The following is a 27,420-nucleotide window of genomic DNA, read 5'->3' as shown; positions in this document are numbered from 1 at the left end:
TGCAGCATTAAGTGAGAGAGGCATCAGACCAGTGTGTGTCTGTGTGTATAAAGTGTGTGTGTGTGTGTGTGTGTGTGTAATGCACCGCCTCCTCACAGCACAGCGCTCCGGCCCCTACATTATCCCAAAAGCTGCGGCTGTGATTGGAGCGGTAATGTGGTTGCTAAGCAAATGCAGTTTTCTTGGACTAAATGGGAGCGGGCAGGACTGCTTCCTGGCTGGGTGGCTGGTGGGCCGGGCCTCGCTCACTCCAACGCTAATGCTGCTGCTGCTGCTGCTGCTGCTGCTGCTGCTGCTGCGTGCTAGCATGACTCACACAGAGACTTACAGTACATACACACGCACATGTAGAGATGCCACACTGCAGCCAGACAAAGCTCTGAAAGTAGGTTTCTCTTTGTTTATCTGTGATAACACTTAGACGACTCTGCTCTTCAATCTTTTAGGAACGATCCTGCTTTGACAACAGAAGTTCTGAGGGCGATGATAGCAGCTTTGTAGTAAAGAAAACATACATATATTGTGGCTATGTTAGAGAGTCGTGTAGCTGACGTGAATTTGGTGTAGATTGTGAATCCACTCTGCGCTGATAGGATGATGCACTACGCTCAGAAAGCTGCACACAGTCCTGTAGAATCATTTACACAGCATCTTTAAAAACACCTTCCAGTTCTGTCTTGCCTCCTGAAGCTCTTCCTAAACATAATGCCCAACAAAATCAGAAAGAAGATACTTAACTAAGAAGATATCCGACATAGAGGGCCACATCATCTGAACTGTCAAACCTTCAGAAAACAGGTGACACCTTGTGTAATATGAACTGCAGATAAGTCAACACATGCATGTCAGAAAAAAGACAAACAGGAGGAAATTAAAAGCACCAATAACTTCAAAATGAGTCATCATTGCAGCACACTTTATTATTGATGCTTTTTTTCTGGCTGGAAGTTTTTCTTAGTCTGATCACCTCGCTGCTTCGTCATGGAGACCAGCGCTGAAGTCCAAATGTGTCTTTGTTTACTTTTGGTCAGTGGGAGAAACTCCAAGCCGAGGGATAGTCGACTTTGTCAAGAGTTTGTCACATTAGCAGCCGAGGGCGAGAAGACGATGACTAATAGATGAAAGAATGGTGGTGGGCCACAACAAAAGGCTTCAGATGATTCAACCACACTGCTGCAGAGGGAAAAGATAACCACGCTAACAAATGTCCCACATTTCAGCGACGAGCAGCCAAAAAAAAACTAAAAAAAAAACTCTAACAGAAGAGTTCAGAAAGTGGAGACTTTTTTTAATTTTTTTTTTTTAAGTTTCAGAAAAAAGACGCTCCAAATGTTTCATTCGTCGTCATTCACGGCGTTCATTAGTCACGTTTGAGTCTCTTAACTTTTAATGTTGACGAGTCAGTCGGAGCAGGTTTTGCTCGATGACTTTCGTTTTTGTCAGTGGTGGTGTCAGGTGGTGGGCCAACAGGGTGGCAGCTCAATGTTGTGTCTTTGGGTTGAACCCGACTGGGCCCCATGGAGGAAAGAGCCCCCCCCCCCCCCAGGTGTGGGACCTCTGGTGCAACTTCCTTAGCCTGCTGCCGCCCCGACCCGGGATAAGCAGAGGATTATGGATGGATGGCATTTTCTGATGATAAATCATTGATGATCATCTTTGTCTTTGAATATTCGCTGAGATTTGACTCTCAAGGCGGTTTTATGACCACATTGTTTCCAATATACGTCCTAATTTTGACATTTTTAACGACTTTCGAGCAAATGGAAGATGATCTGAAGATGCTCTGAGGCGGCTGCTTTTGCACAAATCTGAATGTTGCTTTGCTTGTGTTTGAAACCAGGAAGTGAAGGAGCACAGTAAGTTCTGTGTTGCGTCTCTGTCAGGAATCTGGTGCATTTTCTCCTCCCGAGGTGTCGTCTCAATAAGTCAAGTCGTAGCATCGCTCCGCCCGCCGGCGGTCGGCTCGTGTTTCCTGTTAGGTGAGGTGACAGCTCGAGGTCAACTGGCCGTCAGAGAGCGAGATGGAGGTGTGAGGTGGCGAGGTGCTGCCGGGGGAGGGGGGGTGGGGGGCGGTCACTCCTTATAGACGGCTTTTAATTAAAGTCTGCGTTTCGGTCAGAGTGACACGTACTCGCCAGGAGACCCGAGAGCGACGGGGACGACAATTACCTCGTTCACAAGTCGAGAGGTGGAGGCGTGGAGCGGCCGGAGGTGTAGCAGGGATCCACTTTCAGACATGTTTGGAGTAGTAGAGCTGTCGTTGTGTGTGTGTGTGTGTGTGTGTGTGTGTGTGTGTGTGTGTGTGTGTGTGTGTGTGTGTGTGTGTGTGTGTGTGTGTGTGTGTGTGTGTGTGTGTGTGTGTGTGTGTGTGTGTGTGTGTGTGTGTGTGTGTGTGTGTGTGTGTGTGTGTGTGTGTGTGTGTGTGTGTGTGTGTGTGTGTGTGTGTGTGTGTGTGTGTGTGTGTGTGTGTGTGTGTGTGTGTGTGTGTGTGTGTGTGTGTGTGTGTGTGTGTGTGTGTGTGTGTGTGTGTGTGTGTGTGTGTGTGTGTGTGTGTGTGTGTGTGTGTGTGTGTGTGTGTGTGTGTGTGTGTGTGTGTGTGTGTGTGTGTGTGTGTGTCCGTAAGAGCCGAGTGTCGTCTACTTTTAGCTTCACTCTCAGAGAGTCACATTTCCTCAGCTTACGTCTGAGATCCTCCGCTGAGGACAGAACACACAGTTACACACACTTACACACAGTAACACACACTTACACACAGTAACATACTCTTACATACTTTAACACACTTTCACAAACTCTCACACACTCTCTCAGTCTGTCTGTGAGGCAGGCTGAGCAGTAAACACCCCAAACTGCTCTTTGTGGATCATTTGTCATTTCAATACAAATAAAGTGATTTACATTTCAGCTGCTTGTTCAGAGACGTCCAGGGAACAACCTCTGTGTGTGTGTGTGTGTGTGTGTGTGTGTGTGTGTGTGTGTGTCTAAACTCTGACTGAATCACAGAAACATGAACTATATAAATTCATTGTGAAATAGTTGTGTCTTGTTTCAGTATTTTTGTAGCTTAAGCTAAAAATAAAAACAGTGGTGGTAAAATGTTGTACTGTTCCTTTAAATGGTTCTTCGCAGCACCGTGTAATGTGGTGCGACCCTGCAGAAGTGTCCTCTGCTGCTGTGTGGAACCTTTCTGTTCACAGTGTGTGTGTGCGTGTAAGTGTGTGTGTGTATGTGTGTGAGTGTGTGTGTGTGTGTGTGTGTGTGTGTGTGTGTGTGTGTGTGTGTGTGTGTGTGTGTGTGTGTGTGTGTGTGTGTGTGTGTGTGTGTGTGTGTGTGTGTGTGTGTGTGTGTGTGTGTGTGTGTGTGTGTGTGTGTGTGTGTGTGTGTGTGTGTGTGTGTGTGTGTGTGTGTGTGTGTGTGTGTGTGTGTGTGTGTGTGTGAGAGAGAGAGTGTGTGTGTGTGTGTCTGTGTGTGTGTGTGTGTGTGTGTGTGTGTGTGAGGGAGGCCTCATGTGGGCCTGACCTGATTCCAGCCAAGCATCGCGTGCCTGACCAGAGCATCTCTCTGTTCTCGTTCTCTCGCTCTCTTCCCTGTCCATCCATCCCTCCCTTGCTCGCCCCATCCCTCTCTCTCTCTCATCCATTCTTCTCGCTCTCTTTTTCTCTCTGCTTTTTCTCCGCGCATTACAGTGTGCCTCACCGCCCATGCTGCACAGTTCTCTTGAACACACTCTTTCATGCACACACACACACACACACACACGCGTGCACACACACACACACACTCAGGGTCCCACAGGCTCCCAGCATGCTTACCTCAGTGGAACTGAACTGAACGATTTCACAGCGGCTTTATGGCAGACACAAAATGAGAGTGGCACTGTCTGCTCCTCGCTGGGCGACGGGACGGGAATAAAGATTTACATATCTGGGTTAAAGTTAGCATGAAACAGGAAATCCTCCTCTTCCAATTTTAGATATCAACCCACAGAGTCATTCTATCTGCTCCTTTTATTACAACTATTCTAGGATCCACTCCCATGTCCGTTCAGTAAAGACCGAGCCATGACTGAGAGCTGATGGTTCAGTTTGACCTGCAGCTGAAGTGAGACGGGTGGAGACGGTGTGTGTGTGTGTGTGTGTGTGTGTGTGTGTGTGTGTGTGTGTGTGTGTGTGTGTGTGTGTGTGTGTGTGTGTGTGTGTGTGTGTGTGTGTGTGTGTGTGTGTGTGTGTGTGTGTGTGTGTGTGTGTGTGCTATTTGTGTATTTATTCGTCCATATCTAAATATTCCTGCAGAGAAACATACATGTCGATATGCAAATAATCGACATGATGATGAGTTGGTCACTCAAACATTAGCTCTTTAGCTTGTTAGCATGTTCAAATCCCCCCTTTTCATTGGTCCAAAGAAACTCTTGACAGACTCGATGTGTAAAGTCTCGGGTGCAGTTGTCTGTCAGGCCTCTCTCGGTCTCTCCGAGCTGCCACTTCTTTGCCGTGCCTCATTACAAACTCCACGGGGTTCGACCAAACCCTCTCCCGCAGTCCGCCCCCCCCCCTCCCTCTCCTCCTCCCCTCTCCATCTTTCAGAGTTTCTGTTGTGGGGAGGGATGATCCGAGGCCTGTCATCCCCAATTACCCAGATGTGGGCCTCGGCCTCTCTCCCTCCCACTAATCCCTCCTTTCTCTCCCTCTCTCTCTCTCTCTCTTCCTCGTCTATTCTTTTGCTTCGGACACAAAAAGAAAGCGGGGTGAGGCTGAGCAGCGCCTTTGTTTGACGCTCTTATGTAAGGCTTATTAAGGCATATACAGTATACGCATGTATAGAACTCTGCAGGAGTTTTTTTGGTCATCACCTCCTGTTATTGTTATGCTCAACATAAATAGCTGTTAGAGGGGTCTTATGATGGAAAATCCACTAGTCCATAAATCCCCCCAGGTACTGTGAGAGAAATGATCTTTGAGGTGATGCAGATTCAATGTTTCACTGCTGCAACAGGTTTCTGTTTGAAAACTGAAGAGACAAAAGGGGGTGTGTTTTATGAAAGTCAACATCCAGTTATCGGTAAGAAATAAAGTTTTTAAGCATGACCTCCGTCTCTGTGCAGATTGTTAGCACAGCGTGGATACAAACACACACTTCTTGAGGTCCTGAAGTCGTGTCTGAAATGTTTGAACTTCAAGGTGGTTGTCAGATTGTTCTCCTGCAGCCGTATTTGGATGCATACAAAACATTTTGTTGTAATCCAGCTACTTCGTCTTCTTCTTCTTCTTCGTCGAGCTCTGCTCTGTTCATTCACATGATGTCGGATCACCTGGTTTGTTATTTTCTCCTTGAAGCCTCAGAGGCCGCTCCAAGTGAGCCTGGTGTCATTTCCAGCCCTGACTCGTCTTCTTTCTGAGAAGGAGAGGAAGGTCAGCAGCCTCTGAAATGGAGCAGCTCCTGCTCTCTGAACTCTGTGCTCTCTCTGCTCTCTGGACTCTGGACTCTGCTCTCTGGACTCTGGACTCTGGACTCTGGACTCTGGACTCTGGGCATGCCATGATGGAGCTCAGAGCAGTGATTTGTTGCCGTCTGCAGTTTTGGAAACAACACCAAAAACAGCTGCCAAGAATTCTGACGAGCTCATTACGCTTTCTTCAAACTGTTATCTATTTCTTGACGGGGGGGGGGGGGGGAGTCAGTGTTTACAGAATGTGTGATGCACTTTTTGTTGGGAGGCCCATCACGCGTCGGGGTGGGGGGGGTGACCTACTTCACAGAGCTCTCTGTTCTCGTGCTGGATTGTTCACTTGGTGTGTTGCACCTCGATGTGGATCTTTTTTAGCGGCCCTGTGAGGCCGGCCCACACCGGTCGGGGGGGGGGGGGGGAGAGAGAGAGGACCGGCTGCCACCACTGCTGCGTCTTTAAAAACTCTCTCCAAGCTGCTTTTCAGATTACCAGCGCTGCAAACTAGGTAATCGCCCCTCAGCACGAAAGGGCTTATATACCAACTGCAAAGTACGCACAATTCATTTCCAGCGCCACCTCACCCTGCTCGCCGCTCTAATCGGATTCTTGTTTTTTCCCCTGTTTTGTTCTCACTGTTATGTGAGTGGGTGCTGTTGTTTACGTCTCATTCTCTCGCTGGATGCACAGCACTTATGCTCATGGTGGCGGCTGTAGGAGAGAGCGGGTGCGTGTGTGTGTGCGAGGCGGTGTGTGTTTGCGTGACTGATCATTTCAAGCCTTCTCAGCTTTTTTCCTGGTGGCAGGTGGCACCAATATGGTGTTACAGCGCCGAGTGTAAACTAAAGATACATGAGGGAGAGGGGGGGGGGGTGCAGAACCAGGCTGAAGAGTCAGTGTTGAGATGGTGATTTTTTTTTTTGCGCCATTGTTGACCACAAACTGTAAATAAATCAGCTCAGGTGAGATCAGAGTTACAGGTGCTACGACCTAGGCAACTATTTTCTAAAGTTAAAGGCCAAAGTTCATTTTCTGAAGAGCAGATTGGGATGTTGTTCTTACGTTAGAGGAGGGGGTTGAGATCGACTTTAAAGCCTTGCAGAAAAAGGGATCAAACTTTAAGGCCAAAAGGGGGAAACCTAGATGTTGGATTTTGGTGGCCACATAAAATTGTGGCTCAAACACGGTTTAAAGTCACACCCTGAAGAGCTCGGGATTACAAGGAGCAGGATTGTTTCTTGGTAGCATCTTGTAACACTGAAGGAAAATCAATAACAGATCAGGTGCAGATTTTTGCCAACAACCTCCGTCCAAACCCCCCCACACAGACCACTTCCAGTTGTGTTATGTTCTCCTTCATCTGTGTTTTTCTTTTTCCCCTTCATGGCAACCGCTCTGGCTGCAGGAGGAGTAGTGATGATGATGATAGTGGTGGAGAGCGGCGCAGGAGGGGAGGGGGGGGGGGGGGTTGTTTTGGTTCAGATGGTTGTGCAGCCATGGAAAGAGTTAGCCAATAAATGATGGGGAGGTCCGCTACAGTTGTCCTGCCAGAGCTCAGATCTCCAACATCCCCCCTGCACGGCTCTGTCAGAGGGAGGGGTGCAGAATAACTCTGAAGTTCCACATGCAGAGCCAACGAGGGGAGCAGTTATTAAAGCTGTAAACTCAAATCATTCTTTTTTCCGAGCGTTTAGAGGATGCACAGAGTCAGATTCCTCATTAACAAGTAGTTTTTTCAGTTAAAAGTCATTTGTGTTTTGTGTTTTGTGACTGGATCGAGCTTTAAAGTGAAGACTGAAACGTTTTGTTTCTGCAGCCTGCACGATAAGAAAAAAAAAAAAAACAGTCGTGGAAAAAGTGAGTTTTAGTGGAGTTCTGGCAGATAACTTTCCTGTTCTGGTGACAACACCCCCTTCCTCCAATGTTCCTTTCTCAGCTCATATGCTTCCCATCAGGCACAGCGATCCACATGACGTCAGTGTGTGTGTTGTGTGTGTGTGTGTGTGTGTGTGTGTGTGTGTGTGTTGTGTGCAGGAATTGGGAATGGCAGGGAAACCAGTGCTGCTTTCCAGATGTGAGAGGAAAGGAGGGAAATGAGGAGAACAGAGCTGACAAATGAGAGAAAGAGTCCTACTGGTTCCAGTTTCAGTTTGTCTCGTGGTCACTGGTGTTTGTCAGGCTGCAGAGATCCTATGTTACCCAACAGCAGCGCCTGACACCCTCCGACGACCACAGTTTCCTCATTTGCTCGCTCTGCAGAGGAATCCATTTTGTAAACACCGCTATTAGTTTTTTTTCCCTCGACGTACACTTGGCCTTGAATATTCTGCCCCCCCCCCCCCCCCCCCCCCCCACCACCCACCACCCCCCCTCCCCTACTCGTCTCCTCGTCCAGAACAAACTCCCCTCTCAGAGGCCACAACAGCTTCTTTCTAAGGCCCTCAGTTTTAACCTCCCGGCCCCTCCAGAGTGGGCCGTCCTGCAGGGTCTGGATGCAGCCCAAACTTTCTGTTGGCCTGTTATTCAACCTGACCCCTCCCTGACCTAAGGCTGTCAACAAATATACAAAACTTTATCTACACCACGTCTTTAAAACGACACAATCACTCTTATTCTAATGATCAGTGGTATCGAAAAACAGTATTGAAGCTTTAAACTCTGCCACAAGCAACAGTGAAAGCATTGAGCTGGATTGCACAAATACCTTTTCAACATGTAGGTACCAAAACATTGCCAACGCATTTGTGCAACTTCCACAGTGAGCAGGAGTTAGCCTGCGTTTTCTGGCAATCCAAAACAAGAAATTACCCAACATGAGGGGCCTCTATGACCTTTATTTTTTTGTTGCTATGGGATGGAAACAGGCATGGACATTGTTTGATTCTTACACCCTGTTCCTATCTAAGTCTAAGATTCTGTTATGACAACCCCTCGCTGACCTCGCCGCGGCCCGGGCTCCAGCCGTTAAAAGGCCGTGAAGAAGAAGAAGTGCTGTGAGTCCAGGTCATTAAAACACATTTGGGGCAATGAAAGCCTGTAAGTGTCCCTCCCTTGATTACTTCTCAAGATAGTGTTTGTGGAGTGAGCCTGCTTTTTCTTAAGGCCAGACGCAATCAGCCCTCCCCCCCTCCCCACAACACCACCACCCCCCCTTCCCTTTTTGTTCTATTTTTACAGTTCAGACCGTAAAGTCAGTCAGGAGGTGGCTTTGGCCGTTACGCGGTGAGGTCAGGAAGGTTCATGAACCCTCTGTGACACCTCCAAACGACCCCTCAGAGGAGAGTCTGAGTCCCCTTCACGGCTTTATCAGTTGGTGTCATTAGGGCTCGTAATAAGGTGCAGAGCCTACCTGCATTGTTTTTTATTATCAGACCGGCACAGAGGCAGCATGAGCTCTCCGACTCTGCACAACGATTGTCTTCGTTCTTATCAAAAGCAGAAACAGAACAAACTCGTCAAATATGAAACAATGTCTACACTGGGATTAGCATAATATTAATGCAGGAGATTAAGCTGAAGTGTATTTTTACCCTGAATGGAGCTGACGGCCTTCAGCAGAAATAGCAACACAAACCAGATTAACGGCATGTTTCTGCACAGTCCGAGCTGCAGAGCTGCATTGTAGTGATTTCAAAAAGACTTCCGCGACCTTACACAGCAGCAGCTCAGCTAGCAGCCCACATTTCTTTCGACAGCGTTAGTGTTTGCTTAGAGCCGTTTTAATCATCAGTCTAAAGAAAGAGGAGGATACAGGGATAGTTCTGCTTCTCTTAAAAACCTTGTAAACAGTGAAGACGCTTTCACCACATGCAGCAGCTCGGCTGGCAGCCTCTCCTGAGGGCCTGTCTACAGCAGAGAGCCCCAGAGAATCATATCGCAGTGATTTAAAGAAAAGTTTCAATTATTCTTTAGTTTAAAAACGGTGCCACCAAAGACGGTTGTTAATAAGATACATTCTGAAGTTGGACTAATTTACCATCTGGGGTCTTCAGACTTCCTTCATGATCAGGACACTCTTCAACCTTGCAGCGTTTCATCAAATCATAAAATGTGATCGCTCTCCATATTGAATATTTAATTTAACATTTTGCTCGGGCCTTCCTCCTCTCTCTTAGTTTTGAATAGAAGCGCGTTGATGCGTGCACAGTGCTTTAACCCTCAAATAGTGAACGCTGTTGGGGAGAGCGGGAACAAGTTAAAAAACAACGGGCCGGCCTCCTCAGGTGACTTGACCGCTGTGCGTCGTAGGGCTGGAGCCTTGTTGTCTTAGACGCCAGGTTTATATGGCTCCAGGGTCAGCTGGTCACTGTTTTACAGGGGTGGCGGCTAGTTCACAGGCAGACCAGGCCCCCTTCATGCCATCTGGTTGCCATAAAGTGAGCCAGTAAGCCTGACTGTTGTGCCGTTTAACGGGGTATGAGAGACGATCTCGGACTTCTGTGTTGCAGAAGACTCACGCCCTGCAGATGGATTCCTCCTGAGAGGTTTTAGCCGAGGGGTTTTTGATTCATGTCCTTTGCATGTTGAGGGTTTTGCAAGAAGCACAGTTTGTGATAAGAGCCGCTACAACTGTGTCAGTGAGGTTTTCACTGCAACTGACCTAAGCAACTTCACAGATGTAGTAACCTGCCAAACAGCCGGCTCTCCTTCATCATTTATTGATTTCTTGCAGCAGAAAAAATGTGCTGAAGGTTACATGGAGGATGTTGCTGCAATATTCAATACGCATCCAGCTCCTTTTTTTTTTACTCTGCGCAAAAACAGCTGACGACAGTGAAGAGACGTGAAGAAGAAGACGTGCAGGAACGGGCTCCTCCACTCAGATTTCTTTTCCAACAGTTCCCCTGTCGTCCACTCTGGTCTGGGTGCATCGGTTTCAGAGGCCTCGCAGACATGTCAGATAAGAGAGTGAGAAAGGAAACATGTGAGCCTTCTCAGCGCCACCAGAGTCAGTGAAGGCAGAAAAAAACAGCCGGGCCGGAGGACAGGTCACAGATAAATGAAATGGTTCCTCAGTCCGACATGTGTTCTTAACCTCCAACACAGAATCACTGAAGGATTCTTTCCACAAGTGTCTGCGAGCTTCTTTCACTACATTTTTTCCTGAACCCAGAAGTCGTCCATGCAGAACAAATGTGACCAGTCAGATTTGATAAGACGCCTGCGGAGGAGCCGACTGTAGTTAGCGGCGTGCTAAAGAGGGAGGCCCCAGGCGCAGAAAGCTGGAGGACAGTGCTTTTGTCCCAATTACAGCTAATCCCTTTAGTTGCAGAGAAAGTGGGGACCCCCTGCTAGCTCTCGCTACACAGAGGAAGCTCTGCAGAGAGGAAAGCCAAGTAAAGGAGGGGGAGGGGGGACCAACCCCCCGCTGCCCCCCCGGAGAGAAGAGAAAGTCAAGAACTATCATCTGTCTTTTGTCTCAGCGATTCATCTCCCTTTTCAGATGAAAACGTGCCGCTTTTCAGCCCGGGTTTGAAATATGTTAAGCAGAGAGACATTAGCCGGACCAATCCTGTTATGAGCATCAGTGCTGGGGGGGAGGGGGGGAGAGGGGGGGATACAGGGGGGAGGAAGCAATCTCCTTAAGTGATTAATCAGCATGTGAAAGTGAAACCTACTGAGGGAATTCTCCACCACACATTTCGATGTTTGCCTTTTGTTTCTGTTTTTTCTGCAAACATTTAGCATCAAACCTGATGAGAAGCAGCTCTCGCTCTGCTGCAAAGGACTCTGGGTCAGTTTCAAGGAACACTGCATTTATACTTACAAACATGGAAAGTTGTACTGAGTGTCTGAGAACAGGATTTTCACTCCAAACTTTCAATCTGAACATTTAAAATAAGTTGTTCCCTCTCCAGAGAGCATTTAAAAAAAAAAAAAAAACAACCTTTTAGAGGGAAAGTCTCATTTTTTAAACTCGGGTGACACGACGTTGACATTGTCATCATTAGCATGGCAAGAGTTGTTCGTCAACCGGCATCATTATGCACACTGTGGGGCTGCAGCAGGAGAAGGCAATTAGCAGGCCCGGGTGTGAAAAACAAACACATTTGGTGGAGCTTCACCCTTATTACCTCATTAGGTGGTGCAATGAAGGAGAAGGCTTTTTTTTTTTTGCCTCCAGGCCTCTGGCGATGTGCAGAGAGAGCGATGTCAGCGGGGCTCTGTGAGACCGACATCCATAAAAAAGAAAGTCTGAAGTGGGGCATGTTGAGCTGGGGGGGTCACAACCTCTCACCGAGTAGAAGAAGTCATGGCAGAGTTAGTTTGGTGTTTGGTGTTTGATATGCGAGCAGCTAATCTGTGTGGGTGCCTGCACTCAGTATGCATGATTAATCATTAGAGCTCACACTCATGTAGGTGTGTGTGTGTGTGTTTGTGTGTGTTTGTGTGTGTGTGTGTGTGTGTTTGTGTGTGTGTGTTTGTGTGTGTGTGTGTGCGTGTGTGTGTGTGTGTGTGTGCGTGTGTGTGGGGGGTTAAAAGGGTGTTTAGACGGCTGATACCAAACCAGGCGTGATTTGTCTCTCAGTGAAGCTCGTCACAGCTGAAAGTTATGCTTATTAATCAACACGATACAAATCCAAACATTTCAAGAGGAAGTCTGGGATTTTGAAATATGGGCCCTTTTTTAAAAAAAAACCCATTATCAGTCACTGATAGGCATGAAAAGTTTTGTCCATGCTCTTTGCTCTGTTGATCTCTCTAGCCTGCAGCAGGAAGTCAGACTGTAATGGCTGCAACACAATGCATGTCTGCAAATGCATGCAATGAAAGTGACACTGAAGTTTCTGACAATGTTAGAGGTAGACAAAGAAGAAGACAACTGTCGGTTCAGCCGCTCCACAAATGGAGGTGGGTGCTCTCAGAGAAGAGGCTCAGACGTTCAGTGGACTCCTTCTCTCAGCCAGGATCCAAAGAAAGCACCCGAATGACTTAAGGCAAATGTGTTTTGTTGCATAAGAGATAGACCTTATTGTCAAAGAGGAAGAGGTTTTTTTTTTTTAACAACAGACAGCTGTTACATCACTCTCTACAAACACACCACGCTCCATTTGTAAAAACAGTAAGGAGAACTTCAGCCTCCTAATTTACTTGTTTTGTTGTGAAACATGTTTTAAATGGCGGCGCTCCAAAACAACACAAACTAAAACTTACAGAAGCAGCGATTTCACAGAAACTCACAGGGTGCACAAAGTGAAATCAGTGGAGTCTGCTGTGTTTAAAAAGAGTGACACATTTGTGATTTAAAAAGCAGGACATAAAGCTCTGTCTCTGTGATGTTGTCGCACACTGACAGACTCTCAGGTTCACTGTCCCGCCATGGCCGTCGCTGCAGCCGTCACAGCGCGTTCCACTGCTGCAGGCAGGTCGCCTAAATCCACTCCACCACCTCTCTCATCATTCAGACCTCAAGATACGTTTCAAAACCTCGTCCAGGTTTAGAGAACAAGATGAAGGCACAGAGCTCAGCATGTGTTCACCTTAATAGATGTTAGAAGGTAATTTGAGGCATCGTTGCCCCAAACATGCACCCCCCCGCCCCTCCCCCCTCTCGCCGGCCTCCTTCACAGTAGGGCCCTCCTTTTCCCTGCGCCCCTGAAACACCACCCCATCCAGGACCCCCTTCTCCTTTTATAGGGAGAGATGGGGCAGCGGGGCCTTTTTATGAGCTGCTGTTCGCAAAACAATTACTGCGCTTTAATGAGGCTGTCTGGAATTTCACAGGCCCCCTCCGCCGTGTCATTTAAGCCAAGCACAGGAAAAATATAAAACCACTACTGAGGGAGGCAGCCGCCCGTCTTCAGATGGAAGGAAGGGGAGGGGGGGGGGGGGGGGGAAATCACCTTTCACATGCATGCTGATTAACTGAAACTCCAGTAAAAGTCCGTAAATGAGAAACCTCCAAACAAATCACAGCGCAAGATGCTTTTACAAGAACCTCTTCAATATGTTCGAAATGTCAGGTGTTCCTCGGCAGTGGCACGTCGGGGGCCCCCGGAGCCGCAGAGGCCCCCACGTGTATCACGTCGAGCCTTTCTGTGGGGAAATACAAATGATGAGAGAAAAACTAATGACGAGCGCTGTAACTCTTACACATGCTCTAACGAGGAGAATTTCAATTAAAATGAAATTAAGCTATCCCTCATTTTGCCGGAATCCTCTAAACGACCACTTTGTGAACTCGAGCTTTACTGTGCAATTATGTTTCTGTGATTTTTATGAACGACTGAAGACTATTTGACTAACTTTGTTTTCTTTTCTCTCCGTGTCTCCGCGCTGTGCTCCTGCTGCTCCTTCTCTTCTAAAGGTGAGTGTAACTCTCTGTTTTCTCTCCCAATGCATCCACATCTGCAGCCACAACACTCCGCTGTCCTTTTTCCACCTTGATAACTCACTACACATGCTCGTCCCCTTTCGCACGATGATAGCTTACACTGCAGCTGCAGTAGAACACACTCTGTGCAGGATCGTCGTGTTACATGTGCTGCATAATCGCAATTTTACGGCCACAGCAGCTACTCTCTCCTCCATGTGATCAAGTGTTTAGAAGTGAGGTTTGTTTTAAAGGAGGAGCTGCAGCGGAGGGGAGGGGAGGGGAGGGGAGGGGAAGGGAAGGGTAGGGTGCGGTAGTGAAACCCCCAGCGTAGACCGACGTGGGTTTAACCAAAATGGCCGCCCACCGCAGGCCTCTGTGAGATGGAGCAGGGTGTAACCACATCGCTCTGCTATCCTCCACGTAGCGTTTGCTGCATTCTGCAACCTACAAACTGAGCAGCAGGCGCTCTCAGCGGGGATCAACCTCATGTCTTACAACTTCTCTGAGCCGACTACTTTCAGTTTGTGTCAGATGCTCCTTAAGCAAACCACAGAGCTGTGCACACACACGTCTGCACACTCACTGCTACTTTGATTTGATGCTCTGTCGTTACCCTCATGCTCACTTAAATCAGCATTTCAGCTTCTGCTCCTTTCAAACTGAAGAGGGTAAAAACATCTTTAATCAGAGGGTCACTTAAACTAGAGCTTCATGTCCTTCATGCAGGATTCTTCACATCAGTTTTTGTTTTGTTCGACTTCTTGATAAACCCTCATTTATTCACGGCTAATGACGATCGCTGAGAAAGGAAAAGTAAACCCCAGATACTGCATTTCCCATGATGCAGCTCAGCAGCCTGTCTTTCATGTAGAAGACATGGTACAGTACGACAGTTTCTGAGGCTTTCAGAGATGTTGGTTTCTTTTAGAGAGTTGACTGAGTTTACAGAATCCATATTTAGGAAACTTGAATGTCCAAGTTACCTGAACATGAGAGGAAAACAAAATCAATTGTGTGTGTGTGTGTGTGTGTGTGTGTGTGTGTGTGTGTGTGTGTGTGTGTGTGTGTGTGTGTGTGTGTGTGTGTGTGTGTGTGTGTGTGTGTGTGTGTGTGTGTGTGTGTGTGTGTGTGTGTGTGTGTGTGTGTGTGTGTGTGTGTGTGTGTGTGTGTGTGTGTGTGTGTGTGTGTGTGTGTGTGTGTGTGTGTGTGTGTGTGTGGGAGGAGGTTGCTGAAGTCACCTCCTCTGCACAGAAACAAAAGTTTTCACCGACTTCTTTAAGATTTAAATCCTCCTTTTGGTTTCTGCACCGAGAGGAGAAGGAGAGTGGATGTTGGCTGCTCTCAGAACAAAGAGCCAGCCGTCCACCTCTGGGGAATAATGCATCAGCTCATCAGTGGGAGGGGGAGACCAGAGGGGGGAGGGAGGGCATGGATGTCAAGGGTCAGGGTGGCTCTAAGTGTGTGTGTTGTAGTGTGGTCTGCATCCTCCTCTGCAGAATGCAAATGAGTTGTGATGAGATAGCTCCGAGCCTGCAGGACGTCCAGTGTGTGTGTGTGTGTGTGTGTGTGTATGTGTGATGGGAGGGGCTATCCCAGGTCAGGGGTCTCAGGTCATGTCCTTCTCTGAGGAAGATGACGAGCACGCCAATACTTCTGAACCGGTCGGTTGAGGAAAGTTCAGACCTTTGAAACATCGCAGCACCAGTTGAACAGAGTGATAAACTCTGATGTGATAATAATAAAAATCACTTATTGATACCTGTTTGGATACCACATCAGTGAAAGTGTGCTGTTGGTTCTGGCACAATAGTTCTCCTGTAGTGTCTCTTGTTCCTAAAGTTTTGGCTTCACATCACACGGCTGGCTGGGTGGATTTTTTGATGTCAAGTTCAACTTGAACCCAAAGCAGCTGCAGACGTTTTGTTTTGACGTCGAAAACCTCCACGACGGAGCTGACGCTGTTTTGTCTGCACATCAGCGTAAAGTGTAACAAGCTGACTCTGATACTCTGCAAAAAACACGGACGCTAGTAATGTGACGTTCATATTTGTATCCCGCATGAAGTGATGTCACATCTCAGCAGGAGACTGTGAACCACCGGAAGTCTGCAGTGTTCAATGTTTCTGTTTCACTTCGTCCAGCAGAGGCACGCCAAAGACAAGGGGAGAGAGAGGGAAACTGTGTGTGTGTGTGTGTGTGTGTGTGTGTGTGTGTGTGTGTGTGTGTGTGTGTGTGAGTGTGTGAGTGTGTGTGTGTGTGTGTGTGTGTGTGTGTGTGTGTGTGTGTGTGTGTGAGTGTGAGTGTGAGTGTGAGTGTGAGTGTGAGTGTGAGTGTGAGTGTGAGTGTGTGTGTGTGTGTGTGTGTGTGTGTGTGGCGGGCGGCACGCCCTTGCAGGTTTCTCTATCACTCAGCTTCCATTAATTTTTAATTGCTTCCTCCGCCTGGCACACAGCTCCACTTCTCACTCAGCGAGCAGAAAGGAGGAGGAAGGACTCTCCAGCAGAGGAGAGGGGAAGGAGAGATGAAGAGGGGGAGGAGGGAGGAGCGAGGGAGGGAGGGAGGGAGGGTTATAGAAACAGGGGAAATAAGACGGAGAGAGAGAGAGAGGAAATGTTGGAGAAAATGAGCCAGATTTTGCTCGAGCCTTCACCAGAACCTCCTTTACAAACCTCTCACTTTCCTCCTGCTCCTCCTCCCTCCTACCTACCTTCCTTCCTTCCTCCCCTCCTCCTCCCTTATCCTCCGTCCCTGAGCCTTTTTCCTCTCCTCTGCCTCCTTTATCACTGCTGGTGAATAAATGAAAAGCAGAGGAAACCCAAAGCCTTTGATGGGAAACAGTGGAGTTTCAGCACACTCGACACTTCCACCATCTCTCCCTCCATCCCCCCTCTTCCATCCCCCCTCCCTCTCTCTCTCTCTAAATTAAACATCAAAGGGAGAGCTCTCCACTAGGTGCTCTCGCTCGCCCGCAACGCCAGCGATGCCACGGTGCTTTTTCCTTGTTTGAAAGTCCTATTTCACACCCAATCTCACCCTCCTCTGCCTCTGCTGCTGCTCGAGTGCTCTCCTCACTTTTCAAGTGTGTGAGTGGGGACCGGGGGGGACGAGGGGGGGGGGGCGCTGAGGCTCGGAGGTAAAAGGACCTGAGGAAAGAGAGAGAGAGAATTCATCGCGCTTCAACTTACCTGATCATTTTTTACTGATGGTGAACGTGGTGAGAGGTGTTTAATGTCTGAAAAGGCGCCAAAACACCCAAAGCAGAACATTTGTATTCAGAGCGACGACGAGAATTGAATGAATATTTATTTATAATTATTATATTTGTTTAAGTCAGAAAGTTCTAGAAGTTGTGATTCTTGAAAGCATGACTGAGATATGACTGAGTGACATGTGAACATTTCCTGAGATTTTATCGTTGATCAGTTCTTGATAGTTGCCGCTCTTTTGAATGCAGCAATATGTGCAAAGACAAACGGTTCAGATGAAAGGAAACGACAAGAGCAGCATCCATCAGATCGCCTCCTCATCGACAACATGTATCACACCGAGCAGCTTCAATTAAAGCAAAAACACTTCCTGTTTGTAGTTTGCACTTATTAACTGCAGCTCTGTGCCACTCAGAGAGAGAGAGAGGGAGGGAGAGAGAGAGAGAGAGAGAGAGAGAGAGGAGGGTGAGGAGGGTGAGGAGGGTATCTGCATGGAGGGAGGGAAGGAGGGAGGATGGAACAGCTGCAGTCTGGGCCTCCAGCCTTCTGGCTAGACTGCTAAAAGTTATTTTTCTACATCCTCCTTCCATCCTTCATCCCTCCATCTATCATCCCTTCATCCATCCTTGATCCCTCCATCCTTGATCCCTGCGTCCCGCTCTGTTTTACAGCGACTTGTTTGAGAAAGGATCACTGGTTTATTTCAGACGTGCAGATTAAAAATGTTCTCGTCTGAACATTTTAAAAATATAAAAATAATGTTTAAACCGGGGAGTGAAGGCGTCTTTTTTAAGAACATCGTGATGAAGAGGTCCGCAGAGGTCGACTCGCTTCCTATTATCCAACACCCTTCAGTGTGTATATTTAGGCACATGGAGTCGAGGAGGTGTATGGACACAGGTTTGATCTGTTGGTCGAGAATAATCTTTAAGAAGATGCATGTGCAGAAGTCGAGCAAATGTTTGGACCCTTAAAGACAGATTTCAGATCATTGTGATCTCTAGAACAGATATCCTGAGTCTCCAAACACTTCTGTTTCCGTCGCTGGAAAACAAATATGTGGAGGGCAAAGGAGGCGGAGCAGATCGTAATCCAGAAACCAAATGTCTGATGCAAACTGTCTTCTTCACTTACGTCCACAAACACCCTCTGCTTATCGGTGCAGGTGAGAGTCCTGTTGTGGATGTTTCCTCTGAACTCTAACTCCATGTTTCTATGTAAAGATGCAGAAGAAGAAGAAGTGAGGAAAGGTGTTTATCTGTGTACGTTTGTAAGATCCCAAAGACTCCTGCAAAATATTCACTTCCCCTACAGGTTCAGTCCTGAAATAAGAGTCAATTTTAGCTTTCAGTTGAGTTACACGAGGAGAGGATGAAAGAAAGACACAGGGAGGAGGAGGAGGAGGAGGAGGAGGAGGAGGAGGCGAGAGACTGCTGGCTCCTTGCCATGCCCTCTCAGTGTGACCTTCCTCGTAAATAGCTCATACGACTTTTTACCCCCCTGCTCTCGTTCCGATGGGAGGAAGAGAGAGAAAGCTGAGACGTATTTAAGCACCGCAACAAGCCCCCGTTTTTATTTCTGTCAGTCTCCCTTCTTATAACAAGAAAGCCAGGTGTAGCAGACCCTCATAAACTCGAGCTGCCAGCATCCCGACCCCCCCCCCCCCCCCCCCGATTCATCCTAAATAAAGCTGTAGAAAAGAAACCCTGTTTGTTAAAAGTGAAAAAAAAGGCCGTTTCTCGGCGCTCGGGGTCGAGCTCTGATTAAAATATGTGACATTTGTAAGGTCAAAGAGCGAGGACATCTTCCAGAGCTCATTTGACTGTTAAATAGAGCAGTGTTGCAATTAACTATTCCATAAATTGGTTTGCCAAATTAAATTGGCAGAGTGTGACATCAAGTCTCCATGGAGACGGGGCCGATCCCTCCACTTTGCTCCCCGCTGCAAAAACAGATGTAGGTTTGTGTAAGTGGAAACGAGCTGGACTCCAATCAAGCTCTCGCACTCCAGATTTTACAGCCGCCATTAATGCAGGCGGGCTGGCATCGTATCACAGCAGAGGTGCGGCGGTTTAGTTTACCGCAGGAGGGCGGAGCCAAGTCTGTGCGAGCGCTTTCTGAGGAGGACGCCGCTGCTAAAGATCTGCAGGGTTTTCTTAAGATGGATTTCCACTGAGCAAAGCCAGGGACTCTGTGCATCCCCCACCGCACAGACCAGGATCTAAATCAAGTCTCTGGGACATCATCGAACCCCCCCATAAAGGTCCCCTGCTCAGGAGGTGGAACTTCATGAGCAAACAGGGACGATAAGGGTGGAACGTGCAGCGCTGAAACATGCTTTATGTTAGAAATGTTCTAAATGAATGAAATCAAAACCTTCAGAGAGGCAGAAATGTTAAACTCTCTAGTCCTTACGTTGACCCGGTCCTCTTGCAGATATCAAAGACTTCCCTTCAAAACATTTGAACAGGAAGTGTGAGCAGTTAATCAGGAATATTTAGTTACTTAGGGGCTGTTATGAAACACCAGCATGATGTATTAAAACATATGTAGAAAGGCATCTTGTAATATTTACAACACTGAAGAAGAATGGCTGCCAATTTCACAACGATCCACTGCTCTGCTTCAAATTTAAAAAACTGTCATCGGTTAGAAGAAGAAAAGCTGCTCATTCGTCTCACCGTCGGGGGGTCTTTTAAAAAGTGCAGACCCTCTGAGTCTTCTCCTTGGAATAAATGTCCCCGGTACGTTTTGGTAGAGACGACGGCGCTTTACATGGCGATGCATTTTCCTCCGTCCGTCCCTCCTGCTCCCTCTCTGTCGCTGCCGGGCCGAGGCAGATGGCGCGTGGACGGTGAAAGGGCGGCGCCCACCGATCCTCACCCACCAACCCGGCAGCCTCCACCTGGGTGCCACCTGCTCCTCTTGTCTGTTTGACCCTTTTGCCAGCCGCACACACACACACACACACACACACACACACACACACACACACACACACACACACACACACACACACTCCTCTTCTCTCAGTCTGTAGTTTGAATTAAACAGTAAAAAATAAGTTGAAGCTCATCGTCAACAGTTGTTTTAAAATAAATCCTGCATCCATATTTCCTGTCTGTACTCCAAGCTCCGCCCCCAGACGTGTCCAGCGGTTGCAGCAGCTGTCTGTGCTGCAGCCTCTCACACACACACACACATACACACACACACACACACACACTGCTATAGGAGGGTGACCTATATACAGTGGCTATAGTGTGCAGTAGTGATGTATAGATGTGCATGTTGTCTGTGAGTCACTCGCTGTCCGTGCTCGTCCCTTTGGCGAGGATAGTGGAGGCTGCACACACACGAACATGACATCTGCTTTCTGCACACAGCTCCTGCAGCGAGGAGGAGACGTCTGCGTTCACACTGTGAGACACCTAAAGGACAATGTCCCGCCGATTCTGTTCGTTTTTAGCACAAATTATCACAATATTTTTACATATTTGAGGCTGATTGATTTAAGAATCTGATCTGTGTGTTCATGCATTCTGCGTGCACTTTGTGGCTCCTTTAAAAAAAAAAAAAAAAAAAAAAACTTTGCTCAAAAACGACCGGCCCTCCCCACACAAGGCTGTAAGAAATGCAAACCCTGTGACCAAATTTAGAACCACAATTGAAAACGGACTTTTTCAGAGTTGCAGGAACTGTCACTCCTCTTTTAAAGTTATCTGTTACAGATTTAGATCTTCTGACCGCGGCCTTGATTTTGAACATTTTTGGGTTTTTAATCCCTTAAAGTTTGGACAAAAGAAGTGATTCAAAGTTTGTACTTTATGATCTTGAGGAGTGTGCCGTACATGTTTCATCACATTCCTCAGTTTTTACTGCTTCATGATTAATCGACTAAATAAAAACAGTAGCGCGTCATCGCTCTTACGTCTTGTACGAGGAAACTGGGACTGGATGAATTCTCCGACAGGAAGTTTGTGTACGTCTCTAACATGGCGTCACTGAAACATCTGAAGGTGTTTACGCCTACAACTCCCATCATCACCCCCCCTGAGGAGACAGGAAGTCCTTCCATACATGTCTGTTGTGTACATGTTAGTCATGCTTGTTACAAACGTCATTCTGTGAGCTCAGGTTGTCTCCACTGCTTTTCCCAGTTTTTTTACTGGGGCGATTGGGGGATTGGGGGATATGGGGGGGTGTTACCTCAGTGTATGCCTTGAATAAGACTGCTTGTTCCAAAACAGATGTGCTGTGTTTCGCTCTCTCAGAGAGAATGAGCTCATTGTTTACTGTCCAACCTGGTGCTAATTTTTTCTGAAACGCTAACAGCTGCCTAACTGCCCCCCCCCCCCCAGCCTGCCCGCCTTGATATCGCCCCCCACTGGCCTCTCTATGTGTGTGTACATGTGTGTGTGTGTGTATGATTGCTCCATAAGACCAACAAGGCGCCTGATGATACACACACACACACACACACACACACACACACACACACTCAAAGCACCATCAGCTCCATCCCCAAATCTAATCTATGCAGTGAAATCGATCAGCGTCGCACACTCTCCAGTGTTGGGTTGCCTACTTAAGCCCCCCTAGAGCTGGGGAAGGGATTCAGTCAGATCACGTTGGGGGACTTTATTCAACACACACACACACACACACACACGCACACTGACACATACACACTGACTCTCACATCCAGCTGTGGTTGCACAAACCCAGGTTCGGTGCGTGTGGTCGTACAGTGGTTGCAAGCAGAGCGACAAATCTGCAACCATCTTACAGTCAGTTTTTAGTGGTGGATGGTGCTCTGACACACACACACACACACACACACACACACACACACACACCAAAGCCAAGATTTGAATCTTTAAGTGATGTATCTTATACATTATTAAGGTATTATGGTAAATATAACTACGTCTTCATACCAGATGATACAACAACGCTCAGCAGTGAAGTGTATCTGCAGAGGTCGGAGGTCAGAGGTATAAATAATGTCATTTAATAATAATTGACCATCAAACAGCCACGTTAGTAACGCTCCTCCGCTGACAGTAACATCAACAGACTGGAGTCAGTTTAACCATCTTTTAAAAGATACAACAGGTGTTTAAAAAAGTTCCTTGATGACATCATTTGAGATAAACAGGTGTTACTATTTTTCATACCAAACCCTTTGTGTGCTGTGATGATTAAAGTCCCCCGTTAAACAGCATTGTGACTAACTGATCGTGGTACTATCGTCCTCTCTGTCCTCCGGCGGTTTCTGTTAAATCTCTCTCTCTCGCTGTCGGCTCTGCAGAGGAGCAGACAAGTGGACGAGTGGAGGAATGACTCAGGTGAAGGATGATAGTTGTTCTCCCTCTAATTGACTTAAGTGCTCTTATTAGTCCTGCTCCATTAGCACCTTAGCTTCTGCTAATTCACACATCTATCTGCTGCACGGCGCTCCACTTCCTGTCACATTCTTCGGCCTTGCTGTTTAACGGATTCTCTGTGAAGTGCAGACCTGTGCGTGGTTTCACCTCGACAGCGGCGGCGGCGGCGAGACGTGCGAGTTTCCCTTCCGTCTTTAAATGTATTATTTATGCGCCGCAGAGCCGAGAGGAGACTGCGCTCTTGTTTGTGGCGAGAGGTGCAGCTAAAGACAGTTTGATGTTAATTTCCCTGCACTTAAGCCCACAGGCTGCTTCCTGCCTGCCTCAGCTCCCAATACAATTTTCTATTTTTCTTCTGCTTCTCCCCTCCCCCCTCCCCCTTTCTCCTTTCATTGTGATTATTCTGCCTCTGTGTTTTTTTGTCTTCCTGCTTTATGGGACTGAAGTTTCCCTCCCGCCTCACAGAGCAAAATAAAGGAGGAAGTGGAGGAAACGTCCTTCTCCACTTTTTACCTCCTTATACTTTCCCCACTTGCATACTTATCCTTTCTTGTTCATCCTGTGCTGTTAGCGTCCGACAAACTGACGAGGCGGTTCAATGATAAAAAGTGAACGAGTTTGGGAGAGAGGAAAGAGGGAAGTACAGCTTGTGGAAAATCTCCAGGCCTGCCAGTTCCAACTGGTACATTCTGGACTCTGGACGCAGAGCTTTTCTTCCCCTCGTCCTCTAAGAGAAAGACAGATGTTCTGTCCTCCAACTTAAGCTCTTTCCCCTCTGTGCGCGACCTTTTGAGGTGTCTCAGAGGGCGAATCAGCCCCCCAAACGCCTGAATTGTTGGCGCCATCGCTGTAACTTCCAGGCCTCGTGTCAAAGTGAACAAAAAGAGGTCAGGAGGAGTTTGCACAAGAAGCCCGATGCAGAGTTCAGACCAAAAGCGGACAGTGTGTAGTGTAAGGAAAGATGGGTGCTTTGTCAGGGACGTTCTCATGAAGAAGACGAGCAAACGACTTTGTGATGAGCGGAGTTTGGAGGAGGCTTTTCAGCAGCACGCACGTCTTTGACTTCATCTTCAGCATCTCAGAATGTGCCGAACTTTTGTTCTGCACACACCATGAGAGCAGAGCTGCAGCAGAGAGACACTCTTTCATCCTCTGCAAGATGTTCCTTTTTAACTTCACTGGGAGTCTGCATATGTGATTGCACACTAATGCACATTTCATCTTGAAAATATAAAGAAAGGGGTTTTCTTAGTCATCAGTTTTATGCTGCTCTCTGGTTGGTTATGTCGAGTATTGTCTGTGCACATTGTGTCCCCAACATGGGAATTGGTGTTGGTACCCGGAGCAGAAGGCCGGCCAAGTCCCCGCTCAGATAAATCTAAAACATGAGCTCACTGGGAGGAAACTGCACAAAACGCACGCGCACATGCACACGCACACACACACTCAGCTGATATGAAGTTGTGCAGTTTTGTGCTTCAACTGATAAAATGCAGATTACAGCCGGGTTACTTTATCTGCACTTTCTCAGCATTGAAACGCAACATTCAATCTTTTATTGGGAGGAATTTTTCTTTTTTTTCCCTCTGAAGCTGCAGATGAAAATAACCGTGAGTTTCACATCCAGCAACAAAACAGAGCGTGATAAGTCGTCTGGGAATCTGGTCTCCACGGCCTCAGACACAACAGATGAGAATGATGTGAGATTAGGAGGAGGGGGAGGAGGAGGAGGAGGAGGCATAGTTTACCAAATGCAATGATGTAACTGTGTCATGGTTTCAGGATGAGGATGTTGGGTTATGAGGTGGGAGGCGTCTGGACCAGAGCTCGAAGAAAAGGATCATTGAGGAGGGAGCGGACGAGCAGAGGGGTCTAACGCTGAGGATCCGACTGCACGAGTTTAAAAATCAGAATGCGTCACGGACGAGGAACTTCAGAAAGTCTTTTCTCATATTTCTAAACGTGCACAAGACACAGCAGGAGTGTTGTCAGGGTGTCATCTTTGTTAGGATACAAGTAGAAATCAAACAGTGCTCAGTTACCACGGCAACAAAAACAGAAGTCCAAGGCACCAGATATTTAAGTCATTTGTTGTTTTTTAATGACAGAACATTATGCCACAAAAAAACATTGGCAATGTTTTTCCGCACAGCTCCATGTCCTCCTCTCTTCTCTCTCGTCGACGGTCGAGCTGGGAAAAGTGCTGACTCAATCATCCAGATTTTTAAATCTTTAATATCAAACATGTTTGAAATGATCAGGACGGGTCCGATGAGTCTGCAAGCGGCTCGGGAGGTTTAATTCTGGATCTGTAAACACCTCAGATCACCAGATAATCTGGGCCGCACATCTGTCGAAATCCACGAGTAGAAACCAGATTCTTTCTCAGATTGAAGGGAGGAGTCAAACATCCAACCGAGACTTAAAAGATGGAACGTGTCAGAAATAAAGCAGGAAGTCACACAGGGAGGGCATGTGTTTGTAGGTTTCACAGAGTCACAGTCGCTGCAGGGTTTCTGTCAGAGTGCCGGGTTTTAAATTGACAGCGACAGACCGGACAGAGAGATGGGCGATCGAGGTTAAAGGACATGTAAAGAGGGAGAGAGAGAACGCTGACAGAGTCCAGAGACGGCTGATAGAGTCTGTGACGTCTTCTGTCTCTCTGGCTCTTGTCTTTGTGTCACGTATAGTTTTCCTATAGACTCCATTGCCCCCCCCCCCCCCGTCCTTTATTTCTCTCTCACTGCTCAGATATCCCAGAGGGCCGGGGGGTTGGCCGAGGGCGACTAAGCTGATTGTCCAGAGCAACAGACGGCCGGCCGGTTGGCTCGGTGCTGGCCAGTGTCAGCTGACAGTGACCTGTGTGTGTGTGTGTGTGTGTGTGTGTGTGTGTGTGTGTTCTTTATGAGGCTTTGCTTTAATAGTGAAGGACTCCCAAAGTTGCAGCAAATACTTAAAATGTCCGCGGCTCTTTGAAAGATTTTCCTCCCGTCCTTAATGGACTTATTTTTCAGCATGTAATGACATGTTTCTCTCTCCGCCTGGTGACCAGCAGCGATTCATTCTGCTGGTTTGGAAAGCTGTGAGTCGATGCCAGAACTTTCAAAAACATACATCGCTAGAGAGCCATATTTCATCAGCGTTTTCTTTCTTCCATTTCGTTCTCAAATTGGTCTTAAACTCGATCCCATGCAGCATTAATGAGGTCTTAAAAAGTCTCACAGTTGGCTGGGGGGGAAACCTGCAGCTCCAAAGTCTTTGCAGTTTACAGTAATCTTCAATAATTTGATGGTTACATTAGAATTACCGCATGTGTTTCCCCACTCACAGCCAGTGAAGAATGGAAGGCAGAGCCACACCACGCGGGCAGTCGCCTCTTTTATCTGCAGTCATTTTTCCACAGATTCAGACTCCCTCTGATGTGTGTGTGTGTGTGTGTGTGTGTGGGTTTCATTGAACAGTTTGCATCTTAGGAAACGGTTTGGAAGTCAGCCCTCCTCTGCGTCTCCAGCCAGAGAACGCCAAACGTCTGCGATTCGTCATTTGTTCCATCTGGCAGACCCAGTGGAGGGTTTGGAGGGGTTACATAACTTAAACAAATATCCGACATTTTGGGGGATTACATCATAAGAACCGGATCAAGTTGGGAGGTTTTGAGTTGCGTCTGTGTGCTGGGAAGCCTCAGCAACACAGTCTATCTATCTAAGCAAGTTTTGGACGAGTTGGACTCAGGCAGCCGCTCTGGGTGATTTTTATGAGGAGCCTAATCCTCAAATTACATCATGAATGTTGCAGCACATAATGCCACATCTCTCTGGATTACACTGACATGAATAATATTATCATAAGATCTGGAGTCTTCCCATTATGTTGTCTGGCATATCGGTCCATTTGCAGGATGTTTTCAGAGCATCAAATGGTTTAGTCGTTATTATTTCTGCACGTTAAAATGCTTATTCCCTGACGCAGGCCACTTTCCAAATGACGTCTGTGTTCAAAACTTTCTTCAAGCCCCCCCCCCCCCCCCCCCCCCGCCCTCCTCGTCCTGCTGGAACTGCTCTAAAATAAGGCGTGAGTGCTTCAAGAGGGGAAGAAAAAAGGCTTTCGAACACACCGGCTGAATGATGGATTTTTATTTGGTCTCTGTTTGCCGAGCCTGTGCTTGGCTCTGTCGGTCTGTTATGTCGGTTTCTATGGTGAAAAACACGGGCCATGCCAGACTTGACGAGTACAAGGAATAAAAAAAAAAAAAAGAAAAGAGGCATGTGCAGGGATGGAGGGAGGAGGAGGAGGGGGGGGGAGGAGGGAAACTCGATTCCAAGAATTTGGAGGGTGTGGAATCAGAGAGAGAGAGAGACAGACAGAAAGTGTGCAGCAGAGCGAGCCGCTGAGGCAGAGCAGCAACAGTCGGTCAAACTGAAGGAGAAAAAAAACAACTTTTCTAAATCTGCAGGCGTGTAGCGGCAAAGTTACCAGAATCATTTTAGGTTCTCAAACATGAGTCACTCAGCAGTCAGATTTACAGAATACACGCTGTTCACCTCATGGAGGGGGAATAAGGTAAACTTGATCTCATCTCTGATTGGACGTTGCACTCATGATGAGTCATCATGAGGACGTAGAGGTAAAGAACGTCAAAGCTCAAACTAACCACCACGACCTCCACAGCGGGTTTTTGCCATCGCCATCTTGTTTTTCAGATAGAAGTGGCCATATTTGGAAACGTCTAAAATGAGTTAGTTATTAGCAAACACTAGCTTTAGCTTGGTTAGCAAGGTGCATCCTCCATTCACTGTAACTATGATATTTACTGGGATGTTAATTCTGTCTAGCGTCCTTTAGAACAACTGAAAGTCGTCTTTTGGGGTTTTCTGTGTCCTTCTTTACCGCCTGTTGGGATCATAATTTACTAAAAGAACATCATGATGTATTGAAGAAGACTGGAAACTGAGAACATAAACTCATCAGGAAAATGTTTCCTGAGGGGATGAACGGACGGAGAAGAGGACCAATTTATCATAGACCTCTATACAATTTAACTGTAATGGCGACCAGTGTAGT

The 27,420-nt window shown here is 47.3% G+C and overlaps 1 protein-coding gene across 1 annotated transcript in view; it reads left to right on the top strand.

Annotated features, from left to right (window-relative positions):
* Nucleotides 1–27,420, top strand: part of skia (v-ski avian sarcoma viral oncogene homolog a) — a 76,156-nt gene that overhangs the window by 19,993 nt on the left and 28,743 nt on the right. The gene's annotated exons all lie outside the window — the stretch shown is intronic.

The sequence above is a fragment of the Labrus mixtus genome, chromosome 15, assembly GCF_963584025.1.
Source record: "Labrus mixtus chromosome 15, fLabMix1.1, whole genome shotgun sequence".
NCBI classification, from domain to species: domain Eukaryota; kingdom Metazoa; phylum Chordata; class Actinopteri; order Labriformes; family Labridae; genus Labrus; species Labrus mixtus.
The sequence above is the reverse complement of the archived record's forward strand: the minus strand, read 5'-3'. Positions and strand labels throughout refer to the sequence as shown.